Source organism: Taudactylus pleione, unplaced genomic scaffold (genome assembly GCF_031769625.1).
Source record: "Taudactylus pleione unplaced genomic scaffold, aTauple2 ptg000184l, whole genome shotgun sequence".
Classification (NCBI taxonomy): Eukaryota; Metazoa; Chordata; class Amphibia; order Anura; family Myobatrachidae; genus Taudactylus; species Taudactylus pleione.
This window is the reverse complement of record NW_028284586.1, coordinates 6,867,221-6,873,220: the sequence shown is the minus strand read 5'-3', so window position 1 is coordinate 6,873,220 and position 6,000 is coordinate 6,867,221.

Genomic DNA, 6,000 nt, shown 5'->3' with positions numbered 1-6,000 from the left:
CAGCCCCCACCCTCCTTATAACACCCCCAGTGTCCCAGCCCCCACCCTCTCTGTAACCCCCAATTAGTGTCCCAGCCCCCTCCCTCTCTGTAACCCCCTCAGTGTCCCAGCCCCCTCTCTCCCTATAACACCCCTCAGTGTCCCAGCCCCCACCCTCTCTGTAACCCCCAATTAGTGTCCCAGCCCCCACCCTCCCTATAACACCCCTGTGTTCCAGCCCCCACCCTCTGTAACCCCCACTTAGTGTCCCAGCCCCCACCCTCTCTGTAACCCCTCTCAGTGTCCCAGCCCCCATCCTCTCTGTAACCCCCCTTAGTGTTCCAGCCCCCTCCCTCCCTATAACACCCCTCAGTGTCCCAGCCCCCACCCTCTCTGTAACCCCGAAATAGTGTCCCAGCCCCACCCTCCCTATAACACCCCTCAGTGTCCTAGCCCCCTCTTCCCTATAACACCCCTCAGTGTCCCAGCCCCCACCCTCTCTGTAACCCCCAATTAGTGTCCCAGCCCCCACACTCCCTATAACCCCCAATTAGTGTCCCAGCCCCCACCCTCACTATAACCCCCCAATCAGTGTCCCAGCCCCCACCCTCCCTGTAACCCCTTTTGTCCATGCCCCCACCCTCCCTGTAACCCCCAATCAGTGTCCAAAGCCCCCACCCTCCATGTAACCCCCAATTAGTGTCCCAGCCCCCACACTCCCTGTATCTCCCCCTCAGTGTCCCTTCCCTCACCCTCCCTGTATCTCCCCCCTCAGTGTCCCTGCCCTCACCCTCCCTGTAACCCCCAATTAGTGTCCCAGCCCCCACCCTCCCTGTAACCCCCTATCAGTGTCCTATCCCTCACCCTCCCTGTATCTCCCCCTCAGTGTCCCTTCCCTCAACCTCCCTGTATCTCCCCCTCAGTGTCCCTTCCCTCACCCTCCCTGTATCTCCCCCTCAGTGTCCCTGCCCTCACCCTCCCTGTAACCCCTATCAGTGTCCCTGCCCTCACCCTCCCTGTATCTCCCCCTCAGTGTCCCTGCCCTCACCTTTCCTATATCTCCCCCTCAGTGTCCCTTCCCTCACCATCAGGCCAGTTTCACACATGCCGGTTTTGACTGGGTGAAAAAAAGGCCGTCCGTTTTTTTGCCGGGTGTGATAAATAATGGTGGCTGAAAACAGGTGCCTCTATTCACACGGCACAGTCGTCATGTTACAGCCGGGAATATCCACTGAGCATGATGGCTGCCGTACTGTGTCCATGCCGTCCCTGCTTGACAGTAGTGTATAAGAAACAATGTTTCCTTACAAATCAGTGTCCCAGCCCTCACACTCCCTGTAACCCCAAATCAGTGTCCCAGCCCTCACACTTCCTGTAACCCCAAATCAGTGTCCCAGCCCTCATCCCCCCTGTAACCTCCCTCAGTGTCCCAGCCCCCACCCTCTCTGTAACCCCCAATCAGTGTCCCCGTCCTCACCCTCCCTTTAACCCCCCTCAGTGTCCCTTCCCTCACCCTCCCTGTATCTCCCCTTCAGTGTCCCTTCCTTCACCCTCCCTGAAACCATCCCTCAGTGTCCCAGCCCTCACCTGTGTGGTGGCACATGTTTAAATCCCTTGCAGAATGTGCACTGTTGTGTGTGTTTTAATACTAGCGTTCCCACTAGACTGTTTCAGCAGGGCGCCGCATCCTGCCCTATTTCTGAAGGGCAGAAAGCACCCTGCCCTCCAGTGCGGTGCCCCGCTGAGACAGCCTGTGAGCTCTGTCTTCACCCGTGGGTCACAGTGTGTGTCAAGTGTGGTCAAAACGGCAGTGCTGCGGTCACCGCTGGTGCACCCAGCATCCATTCACAGTGACCGTAGCACTTGGGGACTGCCTGGCACTTAAGTGCCCCAGGAGTGACGAAAAGGGGAAGCGTCATAAAGACACTCCCCCTTTTCTTTGACCATGCCCCTTTTTCGGCCACACGCGCTTTCAGCGCATGCAGAAGTGCCCTATCTCTAGGTCCGGCACCCTGCCTACTGCCGGACCTAGAGTGAACACTAAATACAGAGAATAATGTACACTTTTATGTTGTTCTAATATTAATTATATGTGTCCGAGCATAGACTAAGCAGTGGGAAGAGTTAGGAATAGCAAGGGGAGGAGTCTGTGACAGGAACCAGGATGCTGACACCAAGGGGTCAATCCTATTAGGTGCTATGTGTTGTTGCAATGGCATTTAAACGCAGCCAACGGCACCGCAGCTCGCACCCTTCGCTACCCAAGCCAGGATTCGCATAATTTTGTTCGGAGCCCTATGGGGCTGCGAGCAATATTAGGCAAATCGGGGCTGCTGTAAAGTGCGGCCACTGCCGCGAGGACTCGCGCCGGCGAGATCATCGTGGCTAATATGATTGACCCCCAAGATGGGCCTGTGTGCTTTAAAATGCCAGGGCCTATTTTTAGTCCCAGTCCGGCCCTGCATGCAGACCTGTCATCCATACATCGCACCAATCACTGCCACCCAGAAGATTCCTGCAATCCTTTGTGATACAGTGATGATTCTGAAGACCTCACTACAGGTTGATTTTCTCCAGCGATCTTCTCCCTGTGCCACCCGATTCCACCGCTGATGGCTTCTGACCTTCCACAATAGTGGGAGGAGCTCTGAAGTAGAGGGGTCCACTAGGGAATTACATGGCCTCCCCACTGGGTCACTCTGAATATGCCACCCAGTCACTGTGTACCATTAATCACTGGCTAGATGCTTTCTATAACAAAATAGGAAGAAAGACAAATGTTCATAATCAAGAATTATTCATAGAAACTGCTATATATCCTTTAATTACATATTACTCACACAGCACAATACTAATATCCATTATAACAAAAACAACTCATTATAAGCAGCAGAATATCAGCACCCCCCAGGACCTATACCCTTTGTGAGATATTACTCATCTTACGTCAGGCTTGTCTACCATCCCGATATGGGCCAGGAGCCTCCCGATTTTTGGGTGCCGCTCCCAGGCCCCCGGAAAGGCAGGCAAGCCTCCTGGCAGCCAGCAACCCTCCTGACCTCCCCCCATAATAAACTACAAACCCCTGCAGCGGGGGGAGCGGTGACGCAATTCGCGCTGAATCGCGTCATTGTGGCCCTGCCCCGCTTCACAATGTTGAAAATAACGACATTGTGAAGAGGGGGCTGGGCCACGATGATGCGATCACATGGCCCCACCCCCGGCTCCACCCCCAATGTGCCGTGAATGACCAGGCACGCCCCCTGCTGTTAGCCGACAATCAGCTCCCTCCCGGAAGGAGGGAGCTGATTGTCGGCAAGTATGTCTTACGTTATGACTGTGGGTGGGACTGAATGCAGACTGTGTAAGCAGCTACTACCTATATTCACATTTATGAGCTCATTTTAACATCTAATACATGGAAAGTATCTACAGCGCAAATAGTTCTTATTAATTATGTTCATAATCTTTTAATATACTGTATATACTGGAGCAGCCATTTGTGCTCCTCACCCTGTAAAATATCTACATCTGTGACACATTCAGGTCCTGCTGGCATATGATAAGATCACAAAGAAGGACGTAGCCATGAAGCTCCTGAATAACAACGGAATGACAGCGAGAGAAGAGGCCAGAGCGCAGATGGAGAGGAGAGCTCTGCAAGCAACATCGGGAAGCCCCTTCCTAATACACAGCCTCCTGTCATTCCAGACCGAGGTATTACCATAATGTTACACAGATCCTTGTGGTCAGGTGACAGCTCTATAGCAGTGGCGCACAACAGGGGGGGCTCTGAGTAACAATGAGGAGTGTGGAATATTAGCAGACTGTGCTTAGGGCCTGATTCAAAGATGGATGGTAATGCGATCGCAGCTGTGATTTCATAAGCAACACAGCTGCGAAAATATGCTAATAGTTACAAAGTTTACCCAAGCATAGGGATGCTAAGCTCACCTGGGTTAATATCAATAACATTGACGCACATCAGGCGGCCATCTTGCCCTTGCGGTAGGTATGACCACCCACAGACTTGGCAGCTCTCCTGACACGCATAGGGCTCTCATGCTGCATTGGAGATCGCTTGTTTTACACCTAAATACATTCCAGAGAGGATCCATAAACAAATCACAACCTCTTATATCAGTATAATGTCCTGAGAAATATATGCATTGTGCAGGCTTACCCCCACGTATGTGCACAGTGCACACGCAGGCAGAAGAGGTCAGAGGAGACACATATTGTTTAGAATTTATTTGATGCAAATCACCTCCACTGTGTCCATAGACCCCATACCCACACTGTTATATTGTAGTCATGTGGATGGCATGTGCATTTACAGAGCTGGCATTAAAATAAGTCCCATAATGTCACATATTTCAGCTCCATCTATGTTACTAAGTTCCCCACACATTTATAATCAGATACAGTAATGGTCACTGTGTAGAGTATGGTGGAGAGTACGGTGCCTGCTGTAGACTCTGAGCGCCCAGACCAGGTAACTGGAAGAGACTGTGCTAGAGTATATAGCAAATATGTGACTCTGTTCTGTTTGTGTCTTCTGATAGGAGATTTTGGGCTTCGTCATGGACTATGCCAGCGGAGGAGACCTGTTCGAACTCCTGCATAAAAGAGGCCGTCTTGAGATCGACGCTGCAACGTAAGATCTATCACTGAGCTGACGTGAGACTCTGCGTAATTGTTTGCAAGAGACAATCTGAGACATAGGCGCTTACAGTGTGGGGAATGAGATATATTATGAGAATAGAGATGTGTCCTCATACAGCTAGCCTCAATACGCCACGCAGCGCAACTTACCCGGTGTAGGTGAGCTGTTAGGTCCCGTGCTACTCTGCTAGCGTCATGCCTTCTGCTATAATGCCAAGTATTACGGATGTGAGACAAGGGAAGTGGGCGTCATTATGTGAGGCTGTGATCCAATGCTTGACTGCGATCACAATGCATTTGCATATCACCGCTGATATTAGCAAGAAGAGTTAGCAGAATAGCGATCCGTAGTGAATCAGGCCTTCAGTCACACACTGATATATGTGTTGCATATCAAATAAATCAGCACAGACACTCTCATTGGCTGCGGCACAGGGCCAGAGCCGGCTTGGATCTCACTCATGAGCTCCGTCTTCTGGCTCATGCACTGGGTGAAGGGAGAGACGTCTCCCCCATAGTGCAGAGCGGGAGGTCGGAGGAGCGGACGGTGGCGGGCATAGGAGCGTTGATTCTGGTAAGTATAATTTTGTCTGCGTGTTTTATGTGTAAAAGGCACTACTACTGGGGGCACTGTATAAGGGGGCACTACTGGGGCACTGTATAAGGGTCACTTCTTGGGGCACTATATAAGGGGTACTACTTGGGTCACTGCATAGGGGGCACTGCATGAGTGGCACTACTGGGGGCACTGTATAAGGGACACTACTAGGGGCAGTGTATAAGGGGCACTATTGGGGCACTGTATAAGGGTCACTTCTAGGGGCACTATATAAGGAGTACTACTTTGGTCACTGCATAGGGGGCACTATTGGGGGCACTGTGTAAGGGACACTACTGGGGCACTGTATAAGGGGCACTACTGGGGCACTGCATAGAGGGCACTATATTAGGGGCACTATATATTGTGTACTGCATAAGGGGTACTCTATAAGGGGCACTACTGGGGACACTGTAAAAAAGGGCACTACTGTGGGCACTGTGTAAGGGATAGAACTGGGGAACTGCATAAGGGGCACTACTGGGGGCACTAAATAAGGGGCACTATATATTGGGTACTGCATAAGAGGCACTATATATTGGGCACTACTGGGGGCTCTGCATAAAGGGCTCTACTGGGGGGCACTGCATTAGGGGCACTGTATAAGGGGTATATTGGGCACTTTATAGGCGGCACTATATAAGGGGCACTACTGGGGCACTATATATTGTTCACTACTGGGGGCACTGTATAGTGGGCACTGCATAATGGGCACTACTGGGGATACTATATATTGGGCACTGCATAATGTGCACTAC